This window comes from Theropithecus gelada, chromosome X (genome assembly GCF_003255815.1).
Source record: "Theropithecus gelada isolate Dixy chromosome X, Tgel_1.0, whole genome shotgun sequence".
NCBI classification, from domain to species: Eukaryota; Metazoa; Chordata; class Mammalia; order Primates; family Cercopithecidae; genus Theropithecus; species Theropithecus gelada.
The window spans coordinates 136687487-136707901 of record NC_037689.1 but is presented as its reverse complement, the minus strand read 5'-3'; the positions used below and the strand labels follow the sequence as shown (position 1 = coordinate 136707901).

The following is a 20415-nucleotide window of genomic DNA, read 5'->3' as shown; positions in this document are numbered from 1 at the left end:
AGGCACAGAGAGGGAATGTGGAACAGCAGTGGGGAACGGCAGGTGCCTTAGGTGCAAGTGTCCGGAATGGCCACGAAACGGACGCTGGAGTGGGCTGGATTAGCCCTGAGGGCCCCAAGCACACTGGACCGCAGCAACCCACGCTGAGTCCCCACTGCAGAAGTGAGGTTGCAGCGCGGGGAGTCCCGGGTTTTGTTCATGGGGGCCCCAATTTCTCCCTGATCCCTCAGGCCCCCTTCACTCCCACTCCTTTCTCTATTCCTTTTTCTCCTCTCCTCCTTCTCGCCTCTCCCCATCTCTCAGAGCTTTCTTTCCCGGGAGATTCTAGGGCAGCACCAGACCTCCCCCGCGGAAAGTTGTCAAAGTCTTCAGCTCAAGGCCTTTCTCCTTGTTTCCAAATGGAGCCATTTCTTCCCCAACTAGGCGAAAGGGTGACGAAAGGTTCCGCGAGTTTGTGGAGGGGTTAGATATGTTGTCACACGGGTCATTGTGGCCCCCGGTCTGGCTCAAGGCTAGCATTCAATCCCAAGTAAAAGAGTAACTTTGGAAAGTAGAACTACAGCTGTAGGTTTCCAGAGCTCTCCTAATTGTTGAGTCTCAAACAGGCACTTATATGATAAAGGAAAATGACTTCGGGGTCATTAAATCGTTTTGTTGTCCACTGAGGGCCCAGAGAAGTAAATGTAATTAAAGAATGTAGCACCAGATTGATCTAGGCACCTCATTCCCCTGTTGAATCTGGGAGTATTTCACGTTTGTTTCTGGAACTTTGGTTCCTGATTTCTATCAGGTGGTTACTTCAGGTTTATTTCAGGCTACCCTTGGGAGACCCTGAAACCAAATTCATTCAAAGAAAATGAGTTTCTGTTTTAGGAATATAATTTGCAGTTGTCCAGAATGGATTAATGCATCTGGAAACAGGACAGGTTTCTGTAATTCAATAATACAAATTTGTACTAGACATGTGTCATAACATTTTCTTGTGTTGACTCACCACATTTGAAACCACATACCTCTGTAGGGAATTGTGTAATTAGCACTTGAAATTATGGTTGTAATTAGAATAAATTAATTTTATAAGACAACTTTTAAGAAAGGAGTTTACTTCCCGGAGAAGATGGGAAGCTTTTGGCTGCTAAGAGCAAGATTGTCATTTCAGCCTTTCTGTTGTTGTGGAATTTAGAGCATTTTCAGAACAGTAAATGTGTAGTAGCCATTAGTATTTTCTTCTTCCACGTATGTGAAAAGTCTTATGTGACTAAATTTTAAAGACTACTTTTTATATTAGAGATGAAAGGTTCAAGGTCTATTTATCTTCTAGTCACTAGAGTTTATATATGTTGACCATATTTCTGAAGAGTTTTCCTTACTTACAAATTTCCTATATATAGGTCATCTTTAATTTTTTAAGCTGAAAAACTAATTGGCATATTCTTTGTAATATAGCAAGATATAGGATCAAGCATTTCATAGATACCTTGAATATACACACATTTGATTTTGAACAATGGTGTGACAGATGATTGGATGGAATCAAATAATTTAGTAACAGTTTGAATGAATTTCATAATCTGTTTTCAGAGTCTACTGCTCATTTAAATTCAGCCTCCCACCCCCATCGGTTAGGGCTCATACCCACAGTGTATCATAGCTACATAGATTGTTACAGAGTACAGTGTTTCCAGAGCTTTTACAGCACAAGTAGTAGGTTTCCAGTAAATTATTTTGTGCTGCTGAATGGAATATGGCCTTAAGAGTATATAAATTGCTGATTGTCTTTTTAAATGACATTTTCTTCAACTTACTGAGGTTAAGACCAGTGATGGACACTGATCTTTTTCATAACCTTTTCAAAAATGTAGCCAGACAAGATAGGCTGTTCTCTTTGGAAAGGGGGCGGGGACCTTGATTCTGTTTGAAACTATTAAAAAGGCCTCTTGTGCAGCCAGTCGCCTTTTGTGTATTTATTTATGCTTCGTATAAACTTTAAAATTGGCAGATGTGTATATAGTTTGAGTCACGCGGCTCTTGGACTGGAGGATTTGTTTCCATTTCAGGGAAGAAGAAAGCATAATATTTGTTTGTTCAAGCAGATAGTCTCTTAGCTTTGACTCACTCTTCTCTACCTTGTCACATAAGATCTTTTCAGCAGTCTTCTGTTGGACAAGCACTCAGTTAAGGCTGTTTCTGGTTTGTTGCAACAGTTTTCCTGTAGCATCGGAAATCTTGTAGGCTGCTGTAGATAAAACCAAATCTTTTTTGGATTAAGTAAAAATGCTAGCTAATTCTCACTTTCAAAACTGTCTTTAGGTTTGTGGCTACATGTTTGGAGTTGGGTGTGTTTTTTTCAACAACCCTTTCCTTTGTGCTTAGCCTAACAGCCACGATATCCAGGCAAGTTTCAAGGCTCTGTGGGCTGTGGGTTCTCTTGGTGAGACAGCACTGTTGTCAGGCTGGGCTCATGCTGGCTGCTGGACAATGGAGGACAAGTCCATGCATAGCCCAAGAAGCCAGCCACTTGTACAGCTGCTGTTGCAATGGATTATGGTGGCCCCATGCATTTACACCACAGTTCGTTTTTTTGTTCATTTCCTGGCCCTTTCCAATGGTCTTTCTATCCTATCCTACTTAAGAAGGACAGGGCATTGTGGTCATGCAGCCAGCAGATATCTAGGCTTGAGTCCTGAATTCCTTCCAAAAGATCATCTTGATCATTGTGGTTTACTATAATAGGTTTCATCAAGTGTCTCTCTCAGACTTGGACCAGGCAAAAGCAGATGTTTAGAGGTATTTTACCGGCAAGACATTATGCGGTTGGTGACCTCTTACTAAAAAGTAACAATGATCATCTGTCTGTTACTGACGTAGGGACTTGTTTTTTCACTCTGACATCATGGTCCCATGGTTTTACATACAGTGTCATAAGCCACACGGTCTCTTCTGTGCTGAAGGAGGTAGATCATAGCCTTGCTAAGGAGGTGTGACCAGGGAGATCTCTAATCAGAAATACTGGTCTGTTCTTCGGGATAGGTGGAAAAGATGAGTCCACATTATACCCAAGTCCTCTTCATCATTATTTGTAGCAGCGTGTAGCTTCTTTATTGACAAAGGCTAAAGCTAGGAGGGGGAGCAAGTTGGCGCATGGGTGAGGGGTACTGAATCTTCTTTCTAGCTTAGTCCTGCTTCCTCTAAGCCTCTTTTCAGCACAGTTCAAATAATTTAAAGGGGTTAGTATGTGTCCTAGGTCTGGAGATGTGGGTGAGGTTGGAGTGGGAATGGATGTTGAATTGGGGCCTGGGTAAGAAGCAGAGGGTGAGCTGTGGGGTGAAGGAAGGAGTTGAGGTCTATGCCCACAGCAGGGAGATTTTATGGGTGGCTTTGAGGACAGGGTCAGGACTGGGGAGAGAATTGGAATCAGAATTGGATAAGCCAGAGGGCTGATTTGTAAGGCGGTGCGTAAGGAGATGAAACTGTTAGCGTTCCAGGTCTCTTTGCAGCTGTGCTGTTTTATGTCCAAATCAACTTCTTATTCTGGGAATTACAATCAACATAGAACAACCAGAATGTGTTGCAGTTCTTCAAATATATCCAATAAAAAGGCTTTCTAGTGTCTGCTTCTGTATGACTTATATTTTTGGAGTTGAGAAATTTGGAAAGAATGGACAATAATTGTCAAGATTAAGCAATTGAAGGAGGGGGGAAAGCCATAAGCATTAAAGTAGAGTGGATGAAGGGGATCCTACATGTCTATTACCTTGCTCAGCTTAACATTATCTTTGAAATGTGAAGACTAGGCGCATAATCTAGTTTTAGCAATTAGTACAGGACACAAATGTCTGCATAACTAATTTTCTGCAGTCGCTGATGTTTGTTTCCCTATCAAGAAGACACATCGTCACCATGATTTATCAGCACAGGCTGAAGAGTGGATTTCAGGCTCATTGTCCTGTGCAATGTGGGTCATCTTAGTTAGTCTTCATCAACTTGAAATGTAGGTTATCTATTTGTAATACACCAGCTCGTCGACAAACTTAGTTGAATCTTATTTCTGACATTTTGTAACATGGCATTTTATCACTTTTTTGAATGTCATATATTGATGAAACATTTCCTAAGAGTGTGGGTTTCCAGGTAAATGCATTAATTTCCGAAAGAAAGTGAAACGATATATAGTAGTCATTATGACCACCACTCCAGGCCTCAGATCCGATTTCTCCTTGAATTGGATGGCCATTTTTTTCCTTTAAAGCAGTGTTTTCCAGAGCATTAATTCTGAAAATTGTGTGTGTGTGTGGGGGGGTATTAGAAAAGAAATAAATTATTGATTCTTAGGGCACAATGGACATATGAAGGACTATTTTATTAAGGGATCTGAGTTGTAATAAATATTGAGTCTAAATTACAATGACTGTTTATTGTGATTACTGTAAAGCAGTTCTCATGGCTATTCTTGCCTCTGCCCTTTGAAATTACTTTTAGCATTGATTTTCAAATGGAAATAGTACTAGTGTCACTGGCTAATGATCTTCCCCACAGGCAAAGGCTTCTGCTGGTGTAGGGTTGTGGTTGACATTCTAGGGAGTACAATAGGGCTGTGTCCAGAGCTAAGTTGCTTACTTGGCCTGCCTGCAGAGACATCAGATTTGGTCTGGACAATCACTCTTTGGCCAAAAGGAATCCCTAGTTGTACATGTCTGTCCTTTTATTGTGGTCCCTGTAAGTAGGGCTGGGAAGAAAGAAAATAATCTTTGGTGAAAGGCAGGCCTAGTCAAAGGCCAAATTAGAAAAGAAAAACAGTAAAATTCAATTTCCTTTTTTTGTAATTGAAGTTTACCTGTAGTAACATGTACAAATCTTAAGTGTGCATCTCAATGATTTTTGATAAATATTTACACCTGTAAAATCAACACCAAAGTCAAGATACAGAGCATTCTTATCACCTCAGAAAGTTCTCTCATGCCCCTTTCTAGTCATTCCCCCTACCTAAAGACAGCTATTATTTTATTCTTTTTTTTTTTTTTTTTTTTTTTTTTTTTGAGATAGGGTCTCAGTCTGTCGCCCAGACTGGAGTACAGTGACTTGAATCTCGGCTCACTGCAACCACCGCCTCCTGGGTTCAAGTGATTCTCCTGCCCCAGCCTTCCGAGTAGCTGGGATTACAGGCGCGCACCACCACCGCCTCGCCAAGTTTTTGTATTTTTAGTAGAGACGGGGTTTCACCATGTTGACCAGGCTGTTCTTGAACTCCTGACCTCAAACGATCCACCCGCTTTGGCCTCCCAAAGTGCTGGGATTACAGGTGTGAGCCACTGCGCTTGGCCTCCTATTTTTATTTCTATCATCATCTATTAGTTTTGCCTGTATGCACTCTTTGGCCACCTCCCCATGCAACACTCTTCATCCCCTATTGGTAACCCTTCTTGTCTTGTCCTCTGGTTTCTTGGAAGACTCCCACCGTGCCCCACACTGGGGCATTCAATAGAATCTTGGACATGGTTAGTATTCTAGGAGTGGTTGTTGAATGACCTGGGAAAGCTAGGGAATTCCTTTAAGCAGAGGTATATTTTATTCATCCTTTAATAGCAAATAACAATAATGAACATTGTTATCTTTATAGTATAGCCTCTAAATTACTGAGCAGTTACTATTTACTAGGCAAACATTATTTTTACATATATCTAATTTAATCCTGACAGCCAAATGAAGTACAGTAGCTCTTAGTACATACAGACTTTAGAGATGAGAACATTGAAGTTCATGGAGATCATGTAGCTTACATGAAGTCACACCGCTAGTGGTTTGCAAATTACTAGCACAGTGCTTGGCCTTGTAGTAATCAATAAATGATGAATGCATGTGCCATGCACCTGTGGAAACTCATTGGTCCTATGCCCTGCTCACTTCCTGTTTTGTTGTCATTATCAGAAGGCACTGTGATAGAGAAAGACTTTTTCAGAGCCTCCTGGTGGCTTAATCTGATAAATACCTAGGGAGATTTACGTTTTATCTAAAGATTGCCTGGGGTAGAGCTTTCATGCAAAGAATTCAATAGTTAATGGTTGACTTTCTAACCCCTAGCTACGTTGGAGAAATACTTTTGACTGGTGTCCTAAAAATAATAGTATTTTCTGAGCACCGACTATAGGCCAGGGAGTTGACATGAAGCATCTCATGAATTCCTCAAAATAATGTATAGACATTCAGTGTATGGAGAATGAATATCCATACTATTCTTCCAATGTGACAGATGAAGAAACTGAGAGACTGAGGACATCCTTAGGTCACTCAGTTAAAAAGACGGTGAAGTGAGGATTTGAGCCAGATTTGATTGACTCCACATCTACCTCCTAACCACTACCCACTATATCACACTCCCTTCCTAGGCAGCACAGCTGAGTCTTTCTAATGCAGGTTTTCACAAAGACAAAATTACTTTCATTCACCAAATTGGACATAATTAGGAGGAGTGTGCCTATACTAAATGCATGGTTGCTCCAAGGCTGTGGTCTTTGTTCAGTTAAACAAACGTCTGAACATGGTTTGAGTGACTTTTCTGTATCAGGCGCTGTGCTGGGGTGCCCTTTCCTTCTTCTCTGGCCTGGGACATTCTGACTTCACTTTCCGATGTGCATCTCACTTCACTTGGCCATTCTCTTGAACCACTGCTACAGGACATTGGCTCGGTGACTGTGGCTTTCATTGGCCAGGTGACTTTGGCTTTCATATGGGTTTAAAGACAAGGATACTTTCTTCCACAACTGCATCTGGGACCTTGTTTCACCTGCGTCTTCAAGATTATACATCCTCTTAATTCACTGTTGAGTAAAAACTCCACTTGTTTATTTTAGTTTTCATTACATGGTATATGCTTTCAGTCTGTCTCCCAGCAGAATCATATGTCTCATTTCCCTTCTCTTTGTCTCTCAACCCTACCCCGTTCTTCCTCCGTCTCTCCTTCTTTCCCTCCCTCCTTGTCTTGTTAACAGATGTCAGTGGTTTTTATTAACCAAATGGGGCTCCTCAGGGTGTGCTGAGCCCATTGAAAGATTTTCATTTCTGGATTTTTTCCTTTGATAGCTATATTAATCGTGGTGAAAGAAATCCACCCCCCACAACAAAGTGTAGCTCGATAGAAGAGCTTTTTCACTACTTATATAACTCATTTTAAATGGAAAAATAAAAAAGTGCAAGCTTTATTTTGTATACTATTTATGCTGCCTTCAGTTAGATAATATTTCCAAAAATATATCTTGTTAACAGAGATACAACGCCTTGAACGAGCATATTAATTATAGTTCTTGAAGTTGGGAATCATGTCGTGTTTATCTGTATTGTAGAACCGTTGCTTAACGGCAGTAATTAACAGTGATGGGTCTATTGCATGGCTATAGGTAAATTTCATAACAAACATGAAACCCAGGTCTCAAAACTTGCTCCAAATAATGTAGGTAGCATTTGTTACTTTTCTGGAGTTGAGGGTTAGTAAATAGCTGGGGTTCTTAAAATATTTATCTAGCTCTTAAAAGTAGAAGTAAACAACCTAAAGAAGGCAGGCTGAGTGCAGTTCTTGAATATGCCCATAGATATTTTCAGACTCTTCTTTCAATGGTGACTTTGAAAGTATTGAGGATTGACCTGTTTATTTTGCCTTTGATTCTCTGTGTGTATGCTCGCCTCTCCCCTCGGGGGGTTTATTGAACATTAAGGCTTCCAAGAGCTCTTGAATTTGTGAGTGATTTTCGGAGCTCTGGGCACAATGTGAGCCATTCTCTTGGAAACAGGACAAGGTGCTCCTAGATGCTCTCATTCCAGGGAACATTTGTTTTTCGGCTAGCTGGGAACCCGACGATCGCGCTGAAAGGTCTGGTCAACCAGCCTCCCTCAGTTCCTGTGTATCTGGCAGGCGGGTTTATTACAAACCTTAGTGTGCTCATTAGCCTCGTGATGTGGCAGCTGCCTAAAAAAGAAACACGGAAAAGTTGTGTCACCGAAGGTGAAACTTGGCAAAGAGATGCCCGGCGCCGGCTCCGGGCATGACAAAGCGCCTTCCTGGCGGCGGCAGCGGCGGTGGGCAGTGGGAGTTTCTGTTTGCTTGCCCTCGATACCCACGACCCAGTCGACTCACGGGGAGGCGTCGCAGGGGGAACCGCGGGTCCGGGCCAAGGCTCCGTGGCAGGCGGTCCGGGCCAAGGCTCCGTGGCAGGCGGTGCGGGCGGCTGCAGTCCGGGAAAAGATACTGCGCGCTCCGGTGCAGCCCGCGGCCTCGCAGTCTAGACCGCTGGCACGTTGCAGCCTGTGGGGAAGCAGCGTTAAGATGGTGGCCGTCAGAGCAGCGCTGGTGGTGGCCGGGCGGGGCTCAGGGAGGCGCGCCCTCCTCCCCCACCGACACCTAGCAAGGCTTTCTTGCTTTCCCTACACCTGACCCACCCACTAGACACCTCAAAGGCAGGCATAGAAGGCCAAGAGCCTTGAAGTCAGGACTTGACCAACACAAGAGCTTTGCTTTCTGTCTTCTTGTGAATGCTAATTTGACTTTAGCTGCTCAAAAACCGAACATGCATCTTGAGCAGGACGCTCACAGGCAGTTTTGAATTTATTTGTGTGTTTTTATATTGCTTATGTTTTATTACATTGATTTTTTTCAGATTACAAAATAATGCATGTTTACCAGAAACAATTTGGAACATCATAAAAGCATAGAGAAGAAAATATCACCCAAGGTTCCACTACCAAGTTAACTTTTTGAGGCTTTTCTTCTGGTCCTTTTTCTCTGCATATTATAATACATAGACATGGCTAATTATCTTTAAGTGTGTATGTGGGATCAGGCACATACACGATAACTTCCTTTTTTTCTCTCAACGTGTTAGAATGTTATTTTATGTCATTAAATAATTTGCACCATCATTTTCAGTGTGTATACTAGGTGTGGACTTAGGGGTAACCAAGAGAGATGGTGATTTGTGCCCGGTGTGTGAACATTTTTCTTGCACCTCCTTGAGATCCTTCTCACTGGACACCACAAGCGTGATTAGTATTTTGTAAAAGTACATATATGAATATGTGCCCATACGGGGCTATGTATATCTATGTATAAATCTGTAAATACCAAATTAAATACACATAGACAACTTTGCACATATGTAAATAGTTATACAACAAATACGCTAAGAATAAATCTTGAAAGAATATACACCAGAAGGAATCTCTGGGTAGTTGGCTTATAGAAATTTATAGTGTTTAGTCATATTTTCTATTTGTATCTACAGTGGAAATACATAATTATATTAATGATATAATAATGAAAATAATATTAATGAAATATTACTTACTGATTGTCTTCAAACTGAGTTTTTTGCTCCCCCATTCCTTGATCTAGCATGAACTACTTATTAGTTTTATATTATATGATGCTTCAAGTCCAAGCTAAATCTCCATCCTCCATGAAGCTTTTCTTTCACCCTCCCAGCAGGCACTGCTTACTTCCTGTACAGGGCTTCTCTATCACCCATCTGGCAATCTCCATGGGCTGCTTTGGGTATATCTCATGGTTAACTTCTCATCTGCTTATGTCTTATCTCTCTGAATAGACTGGAATGTCTTCAAGGATCCTTTTCACGAAACAAGTGCTCACTAAATGTGTTACGTAATGACAATGCTGATCATCCATCCTAGGTTTCTGTAAATGCTCCTTTACTTTTGAAACTCTGTCCCAAAAGCCCTTAGACTGACAGCAATAATCCTGCTGGATTTAATTTTGCTAATTTAATTTAGGATACAATTGCTACTTCATAATGTGCTATTTACGTAGAATTTGGTCAGTGGTGATACTGATAATATTACTGAAATAGTAGTGATTTGCATATTGATTTTTCAAGTTAGAGGACTCTTGATAGAGGGTTTCTTGGTGATAGAAATAAATCTGCAGATTCACACATGCATTGGACAGTCATACCCCAACTTAAGTGATTTCAGTTATTTTAATGCATGTGTAAATTAATTCATCTGTTAATTTACTCGATAAATATGTATTGAACCTTCTGTGTGCCATCGGCTTCCTCAGACACTGAGAATACAGCAGTGAGCACAACAGATAACTATCCCTGCCTTCATGGATAATACAAGCATATTTTGCAAATTTCCTTAGGGAAACAGACTTTCAGTGCATGAAGCACTCTGTTCCATGTTGGTCGTATGTCAAGCAGTGAGTGATCTGGTGCCCATCATAGCTATCAGACTCTGGCCAAGCCAAATTACTAATGAGTCAAGCTGGATGAAGTCATACGTGGGTTGCTTAGCTGTGGTTCCTGGACCAGCTTGGGTATCAGCATCACCTCTAACCACATATACCCCCGACCATGAGAATTTGATTCAGTATATCTGGGCGTGAGCCTTAGAAAGCCACATTTTTTATTAAGCTCCTGAAGTGGTTCTAATGCACAACTGGTTTAGGGACCTACTGCCTCTGGGCGGTGTTCCTCAAGGTTGCCTAAAGAATCCCCTGTAGGGTTTGTTTGTTTGTTTTTTCTAAATTAAACACAACAAAACAAAAACCTCCTGCCGACCTACTGAATTAGAACTTTAGGAAAAGAGCTGGTAATCTAACTTGTAAGCAGGTGTCCTGGTGATTCTTCAGGACTAGTTGAATCATCAGGCTAGTTGGGGAAACATTGTCCTAGAGGCAATCACAGGATCCTCTTAGAAATTATGTATAAATGTCAATTTTTCTGGTGAGCAGGCTCCATTGTTTGAACAGATTCTCAAAGGAGTCAACCACTCCAAAATGGTTACATGAGGTTGAGCCCCGAAGTCTAGGACCAGCATTGTTGTCTACCGTATGCTTTGAGTTCTCAGTGTCTTCATGGGTTGAATTAAGTAATCTTAAAGATCTTCCCAGCCCTACTCATCTTCCATATATAAATGTTCTGCTCGGAAGCCTTCTTTCTCCCTTTTTGCTACTTTTTTCTATCTTACTGCCAGTCTTGCCTCAATTGTTTCCCTGGATGGTCTCCCTTTAGGAGAAAGTAAGGAAGCAGGAGAATTTCAAAGCCTTGGCTCTCGCAGAGAGGGCGGGGCTGGGAGGGAGCTTTGGGCATGCCATTCAGAGATGGCAATCCTAGCACAGCTGTTAGAATAGCAGAGGTCAGTGTCCAAATATTTTGACCCTTATGATAGCTTGAACTTCAGTGGATTTTAAACTGGTGGGATAAGGGGGTGGAAGTGGGACTTCCAAGACATTTCTCTGCCAGTCTAGAACAGGATGACACAGGGTGGACAAAGTAATTCCCCTTTTCCTTGGACATAATTTTTCTACCTGCATCTGGCAGCAGGTGGTGATGGGAGGTGGAAGCAGGAGTGTGAGTGTTGGGCTGGGCCTAGGTGCACCCCCACCCCTTGTCATCCTTGAGGCACCAAGCAGTGTCTCTGTCATTGGTTCATGACCAATCAAGTGCATTGACCTATTACTGCTAGTTACTTTGAGTTATAAATGGTTTTTATTTCCTCTGTGGAATTGGGGGTTCAGGCTGTATAGGATGACCTGATTTGTATCACAAGAGCCTTTGGGACTTTGACAGATTTCACCGTTTAAAACACACCGAGCTTCCTCCCTCCACCCCACTGGACATAAAAGCAACCTTTGAATTTATGGCACAAAGAGCATGTCTTTAAAGGGCAGCATGCAGAAAAAGGGAGGAAAAGGAAGTAAGGCAGTTCATCTTCTTTTCTGAGGCCATTGTCTCTGAACAAGTGACAAAACTGAAGACCTTGAAAAATCTTGTATTGATTTTTAGTGCAGAGGCATCTCCCCAGGATCTGAAAATCCTGGTAGAAGATAATAAACTTATTTCCCTGCCTTTGAGCTAGAGATGAGTTGCTTATTTTACATGGCTGGAAGAAATGAGAGTAGTTGCTCTGCTGAGAGTGAGATTTGGTCCAGAGTGCATCTCTCTTGACCACATTGCATATAGGGGAGACTCAATTTATAAAGACTATATATACAAATGTAACTCAAATGCCAAATGTGGAGGTAGATACAATATTAAAAGAGTTATTGTTTTATGAAAAGTTTTTCTTTTAATAGTATCATCTTTAGTGTACTTACATGTTTCTTTGGGCACGAAGGATTAAAAAGAAAGAAGTAAAAACCAAGCCTAGAGGCCTGGTGTTGAGGTATTTGTTTCCTTCTATTCTAATTAGAAAAACTGTTGCTTAGAGTGGCTCTCTTGCTTCTCAGATTATTATCTTTTTTATTGTAATGATTGTAAATATATTTACTGTGGCAAAATACACAACATAAAACTGACCATTTTATGGTCAAGTCTATGGTATCCAGTTCTATGGTATTAAGTATATTCACATTGTTCTGCAGCCTTAATCACCATGCTCCACAGATCCTTAATCATAGGCTATAATGGCTGGAAGGGACCTTCATCATCATTTGATCTAACCTTCCCACTACAGAGTAGAAGAATTAGGCCCACAGAGAGGCAGTGACTTGCCCAAGGTCATAGAACAAGTTAGTGGCAGGGGCCTAGCCCAGTACATTTCCACATTAACACAGTAACAGATTCAGGCAGGTGGCCTCTGTTACTCTACTGATAGCAGAATCAAGGATTGACATAAATGTTTAGGGTATTTTTCTTTTTTTTTTCCTTTTTCTTTTTTTTTTTTTAATCAAGCAAGCAACCAATTGTTATGGCTTAGAGCCAGAAGGTCCTTCAGACACTAGTTCAATTTCCTTATTTAAAATATTGGCTGTATTTGTGATTTCTAAATCCAAGTTGAACTACAAAAAGATGCTAACATTCTTATTTCTAAAATACATGACAATTCTTCCCCAGCCTTCCTTTCACTGACTCCATGACATTCTTTGGTTGAAACCAGGTCCTTTGTGGGTGGCTGTTATTAATAAGCTTTCCTTGGGATGTTTACGGTAACTACTGTGACCTAAATAAGTTTGCTTGTATTGTTTTCCCCACAAAGGCAAGAACAGATTTTAAAAGTATGCTCATCCTTCTCATCACAATGTATTTATTCATGACTAAAAGAACTGAAGTATTGAATTGTCTCACATTTGGGGCCTTTGTATACCCCAATCATGTTTTCTTCGAGTAGAGCTTCAGGACAATACACCATGTAGCATTATAGCATGATCCCTCTTGAAAATTTTATTTTTACTTTTAATTGTGGTAAAATACACATAACATAAAATTTGCCATCTTAACTATTTTTATGTGTACAGATCAGTAGTGTTAAGTATTTAACTGAAGTATATAATCTGAAACCCGGTTGTGCAACCAGTGAAGATCAAAGTCTTCACTTTTATCTCACAAAAGTGAAACCATGTATACATTAAACAATTCCCCATTTCCCCGTTACCCCAGTCCTTTGCAACCACCATTCTGCTTTGTTTCTATGGGTTTGACCACTTTAGATACCTTATGTAAGTGGAACTATAGTTATTTGTCATTTTGTGACTGGCTTATTTCATTTAGCATTGCTCTAAAGAGACACCTGAGATTGGGTTAATTTATAAGGAAAAGATGAGCCTTGAGGCTCATCCATGTTGTAGTGTGTGTGGGAATTTCTTTCCTTTTTCCGGCTGAATAATATTACATTGTATGTATAGACCACATTTGGCTTATCCATTCATCCATGGAGGGACACTTGGGTTGCTTTCGTCTTCTGACTCTTGTGAATGATGCTGTTATGAACTTGGGTGTAGATCTTTTTTTAATTGATGGGATAAATTGTTTTAAAATACTCAATTTGTTTTCTCAATCTTTAGTCTAAGATTATTAAAATAACATGGTGAATAAAATAAAGGAAGAATGCAAATTTTTAGGGTACTGGAGAATTGAGGCAACAATCCAAATGACTTTCAAGTTTAAGACCCATGAGTAGAGTAAATAGGACTTTTTTAGGTCCTCTTGGGTCTATTATGTTACTTTTTTATAGTGATTTTGTGTGTGTGTGTGTGTGTAAATAATGAACTTGCTCTGCAATAGCTTCTATGCCCCTTCATCCTTGCATTTTTGCCCTTCACCATTGATTTCCATTCCCCTTTGTATGTGTCTCCCACTATACTGTAAACTTGTTGAGTGCAGGGACCAAGTTATTAATTTCTGAATAGTATTTAGGACAAAGCCTGGCTCAAAAGGCAAATGCAATAAATGTTTGAATAGAAATTTGGAAAAATTTAACTTAACAGTTAGTCTTGGAAGAATTCAACATTTTTATTGGTTTTTATCTGCTTCTTTTATATTTGAAACATAGCTCACGTTTAGGAGCACAAATTAGTTTTAAATATGAAGCAATCAGGTTTTTTTTGTTTTTGTTTTTAACTCTTTTTGGGGAGTAGGAGAAACATTTGTTGAATACTTGGCATCAAATAGAGGAAATATCCAAGCCTTGACTTTAGTTTTGATTTGAGTAAGTCCCTCTGATATTTCCACTGTGAACTCTGCCTCCTCCCTGCCACCTCTGAAGAGGTGTGTGTGGCTTTGAGTTGTGCAGCTAGTGCTGTGAGTGCTGTTTTTGTGTCAGGGCACAGATTTCCCACTCCATGTATTGGCTCCTAAGCTTTGTTTTCATGCCCCCTACATTCTCCTGAACCGTCTCCAACATCTTTATAATGTTCCAGAAATAGAAATCTCCCAAAGTGGCTTGTGGCTTGTAATAAAGGCCTTCAATCTTTAATATATTGTTTCCCACTGGTGGGCAGAAAGCCTGCAGATATATTTATTTTCAGGTGATAGACAATACTTTAGAGACACATGCCTAAGAGTCTGGACTCCATTCATTCAAAGAGCATCAAGCATTATGGCAGGCCCAGGCACTGGTGAAACACTGATGGGGAAGAGTCTCTGTTCTTGCTCTTACAGAGCTGATAGTGGGAGAAATAAAAAGGAAGCAGTGCCTTGACTGGGAAACAGAGAACTAGGGAAGCTCACAAGAGAGGGAGCTGACATAGCTGGCTGGTGGTAGCAAATGCGATCATTAACTTGACACCTCAAGGATGAGTAAGAATTTGTCAGTTGATGAGGAGGAATAAGAGTGTCCTGGGAAGTGATAACAGCACATGTAGAAGCTAGGAGATGAGCAAGAACATGGCTTACTTAGAGAACGGAAGGAAGTACATTATTCCTAGAGTAGTGAGTCACCTTAGTTACATGGAGAGTCCTGGCATATGCTGAATTATGCCACTCTCATTTCAGTGGACAGTCCCATTGATTCCAGTTTTTAAGCAGAAATATTGAAAATGCAATTTTTCTGTGCATTAACAAAGAGGTTCCCTGGTAGGAAGAAATATATGAAAGACAAGTAGGCTCAATAGTAACTTAATGCACTTGATGAAATGCTGATTGTGAACAAAACTTCAGGATACTATCATTATAAATGAATGAAACCCATTAGATTTTAAGTAGACTTTTTTTTTTTTTTTTTTTTTCTGCTACGATTAGAGCCTTCAGGGTTTTGTCAATGTGGACTCCATGATCAGAAATCCATAAATGTGTCTGCAGCCATGATTTTTTTATTAGTAACAAGAAAGAGGGATAACTTCTTAACTATTCAAAATATACATTATTTAGCAGTAAGACACAACCAGTCCAGAAAGCAGCTTAATCAACTTTATTCACATGAAAGTACATAGTTTTATGGCTATTCTTAGTAGGCTATGAATTTTTATTAAGTCAAAAAGAACATTGATATTTAACAGATAATGCCATTCTTGACAGTGTAGGGTGTAGTCAGGCAGAACACAACTCATTTCTGACTTCTAACTGTATCACTCATGTTGACTTTCTGCTTTGTCTCCAGCAGTTGCATGAAAGTAAATGTACTGGCCGGGCGCGGTGGCTCAAGCCTGTAATCCCAGCACTTTGGGAGGCCGAGACGGGCGGATCACGAGGTCAGGAGATCGAGACCATCCTGGCTAACACGGTGAAACCCCGTCTCTACTAAAAATACAAAAAAAAACCTAGCCGGGCGTGGTGGCGGACGCCTGTAGTCCCAGCTACTCGGGAGGCTGAGGCAGGAGAATGGCATAAACCCGGGAGGCGGAGCTTGCAGTGAGCTGAGATCCGGCCACTGCACTCCAGCCTGGGTGACAGAGCTAGACTCCGTCTCAAAAAAAAAAAAAAAAGAAAGTAAATGTACTATCACAGATACTTCCCAGATGTTGCCACACAGAAATTTCAGGATAGTTCCATTCATACCATTTATTCATTCAAGGAACATGTATTGGGTGCTGGCTCTCTGTCAAGCTTGATTGTAGGTGTTGGAAAAATGTGACCAAGCTACAGATTGTCCCTGCCCTTGCAGGGCTCACAGTGTAGTGGGGAAGACAGACAAGCAAATAGTCAATTGGGACAAATACAGTGTGATCAGTGCTGTAATAGCAGATGCCCTGGAAACTGTGCAAGCTCAGAGGAGGGCAGCTAACACAGCCTTGAAGGGCCAGGGAATGCTCCCTGAGGAGAGAGATCAGCTGGGATCAGAAAAGTGAATTAGGACCTAGCCTGGCAAAGAGGAGGGCAAAGAGAATTTCAAGCAGAGAGAACAGCTCATTTGAAGACAAAGAAGTGAGAAGAATGGCAGGAAGGAAGGGAGAGAGGGAGAGAGAGAGAGAGAGAGAGAGAGAGGAAGAGAGAGAGAGAGAAGAGTATTACATATGTAAGTGTAAAAGGGAATAACTGCACGACATGCATTATGGCTAGAGAGGCATGAGGTGTACCTGAATAGGTAGGCAAGGGCTGGCACACCAAGGCATTGAGGTGTACTTTTGTGTATGAGGATGAAGAGTTTGGATTTCATTTCAAATGCATTGGAAAGCCTTTGGAGAGTTTCATGATGGGAAGCCCTGTGATCTGATTTACATTTTTAAAAACTCTTGTCTGGCTAGAAAGGCAGTGAGAAAGCTGATGCAGTGGTCCAGGCTGAGACTTGGTAGAGCGAGAATGAAGATGGACAATGTCTAAAGATTTGAGAGCACTATCCAGGAATTGGGGTAGATTGGGTTTTGTGCAAATAATAACATGAGTGGTACAATGATACCTCATTTACTTAAGCGGGAGACAGGAGTCATGAATGATGACTCCTATGTTTCTGGGATTCAGTCCCATCTCTAGCACTTGAGCAGTATCACTTCTTCTCTCTATCTCCTTTTTTTCATCTCTCACATTTTCCCTCTGTGATTGCACACTGATTTTCAATGGTGATTCATAATGATCCTAATATCCTTTACTTCTAAGGTACATAGCAGACCATTTATAAATATTGCCCAAATAAATGAACTGGCATTATGCAGGTACATTCTTATGCAGGTTATACTTCCTGGTTAGGTGCAGATTAGCCTATTTAGTCTTTCTTATTTATAGCTTATTACTGGGAATAATCTAAAGTGGAAATCAAACCATAGAATGTGTGTGATATAATGGTCCCCTGTACTGGACTGGGACTTAAGAACTCACATTGCTGTTATCTTGCCTTTATTTAGTGCAACAGAAAATCACTTACATGCTTCTGTATCAGTATTCCCATTTGTAAAGCGTCTATGATAATGCCAGATCCTGACTTTAGTTTTAGGGGTGATATGATTAACAAGATAATAGCTTTTAAGCATAATCATTTAGTGTTTAGAGTAGACCTTTCCTCTAAGAACTTCCTGGTGTTTGTCATTGGAGGTGGTGTAAGGCAGAGGACAGAAGCCCCTGAAGAGCTTTTTCAGAGAATCTAGGTCCTGACTCTACCCCACACCAACTTCAGTGGGGGCACATGGGTGGACATGCACACTTATTATGCTCAAGTATACAAAGTAACATGAACTTCTAGCTAGTAGAATTGTATGGATTTCATGATTTGCCAGAATGAAGAAATAAAAATATTTTAAAATTTTCTTACTGTTTTTGAAAGCAGTTATTGTGAGTGTGGTTGGCAAGTGTTACTATGTACTCAGCATACCCCTTTCTCACGGATACCTCAACGAATTCTGCATTGTTAGGTCTGATTTAATGAGTTTTGTTGCAGCGCAAAACAAACTTAATACAAGTACTTTCCAGGTCTGGTTTCATCTGTATGTGAACTAGAACTAAATCGTTTACATGTGAAGCTAAAATAATGAGAGTCCTCCCAATAAAGTGTCCTGGAATGTGCATTTGAGTGCTTTCTCTAAAGAAGAAGACAACCATGTGAAGTCAGAAATACATCAGCAAAAGAAGGAAGGAAAAAGATTGTTCATTCTGAAATAACACTTCTGGCTTATATGGGAAAATTTTATTTGAAAATTTGAAAATAAAGATTTTTCATTTAACATTAATTCAACAAATATTTATTGAATACCTACTATGTGCCAGGCAGTGTTCTAAAGATTTGAGAGTTAAAGATTATCTCTATAAGTGATATAGCAATGAATAAAACAAAGATCTTTGCCCTCCTAGGCTTACATTCGTGTGTGTGTGTGTGCATGTGTGTGTGTAGAGACAGACAATAAGCAATATATATAGGTAAGAAAGGTATGTTATCTGCTGACAAGTGCTATGGAGGAAAATAAATCTGGGAATGTGTGTATGGTGGTGGTGGTGGTAAATGGCTGTAGTTTTGAGTATGATGATTAGGTATGGACTTACTGAGAAGATGATACTTGAGTAAAATTCTGAGAGAAAGCCATGCAGGTATCTTGGGGAAGAGGGTTACTAACTTTTGCATGTTGCCTGGGTAAAATAAAAGTGCACAAGAATAAAAAATGTATTACCCATAAGTCAGGCAGTTAGAGGTGTTTTTTACTGAACAAGGGTAAAGCCCTTTCTGCATTCCTGTGTAAATTCTGCAAGGCAGAATTTCAAATGTAGTCTCTGGTTATTTGAATCTTAAAAGTTCATGAACAGCTTTTTAAATTGTACTCTCTGAAATTTCTATATATGCATACAGATAACATTTACATGTACTAAGTTGGTAGGTACCCATGGATATACCTGCTTTGGTGTTGAAGCTACTTGATGATTTGCAAATTCAGGCATAACGTACTTTCATTTATGCAAAAGAAAGTATTCACTGTTCTGATGTCTGGGAAGAATGAGCACCTCTCAGGAACATAGGTTCTGCTTGAGCTACTTTAGACCATTTGACTCCTGAAAGTAGGAGAAAGTATCAGCTAGATAGATCAGCCTCTCCTGAGGATCCGCAAAGTGCAAGCAAGAACAGTGTGGAGCCACTTGCATTGAGTAGTATGTGAGTCAAAGTTATGGAGAGAAGTGGTTGTTGTTCAGTATTTGCTGTGGATTACTGTTAGGACTAGTAGATCCATATGCTCCCTATTTCCTGGTTTTGGTCCATTTTGCATTGCTCTAAAGGAATTCCTGAGACTGGGAGATTTATACAGAAAAGAGGTTTATTTAGCTCATGGTTCTGTAGGCTGTGCAACAAGTGTAGTACCAGCATTTGCTTCTGGCAAGGCCTCAGGAAGTTTACAATTATGGTGGAAGGCAAAGGGAAAGCTGCCTTATCACATGATGAGAGAGAGTAAAAGAGAGAGGGAGGAGGTGCCAGGCCCTTTTAAACAACCGGATCTCAGCCGAACTCACAGAGTGAGAACTCACTCATTACCATGGGGATGGCACCAAGGCATTCATGGGGCATCTGCCTACATGACTCAAATACCTCCCACTAGTCCCTCCTCTAACACTGGAGGTCACGTTTCAACATGAGATTTGTAGGGGACACACATCCAAATCGTTTCACACTCTGAACAGTGCTCTGTGTAACTCTTGCCACTTCTAGGTAGATAAGGTGGGGAAGACCCACTAGGTCTGGAAGGACAGAGTTGATTCTGTATTGAGGAGGTCACAGACCTAATGTGAAAAATTATTGCTCCAGCCTCCATTGTACAAAATTTGGACATGTGATACTTTTGACATGTTTTCCGCATGTCCTGCCAGCCAATGGTGTGCAAATAGAGAGAACAGGGGAGTGAATCCCTGCCAGGACAATTAGCTGGTGTAGTAAGGGGCTGCAGATTTGTCCTTCCTCTTTGTCTTCAGTGAAGTGCCCATCTGTTATATAAATATTTGAATGTGGTGGTGAGGAGGGAGGGAACTGTGTGTATTTGTGGAAAGAAGACAGGAACTGGGTGCCCTTGAGTGAGCCTCTTAATCTCAATGGGTCACAGTTTTGTGAAACTCTACAGTGAGAATACTAACATTAAGCACCCACTAAGCTTGTTGGAGTATAGAACAAGATATGATATGTGAAAGCATTTGGTGAGCATTATACATGTAAATGTACTTTTTAAATGAATGGACTTGCTTTTCCCTAGAAGGCCTTGAGTGGTAGAATATTGTTCAGCTATCAAAAAAACACAGACTTTTATCAGGAATTTCCCCTAATTGAGCATGATTCACAATGGAAATTACATAC

The 20415-nt window shown here is 40.6% G+C and overlaps 1 protein-coding gene across 4 annotated transcripts in view; it reads left to right on the top strand.

Annotated features, from left to right (window-relative positions):
* The window catches only part of FGF13 (fibroblast growth factor 13), a 577259-nt gene that overhangs the window by 2040 nt on the left and 554804 nt on the right, over window positions 1-20415 (top strand). The gene's annotated exons all lie outside the window — the stretch shown is intronic.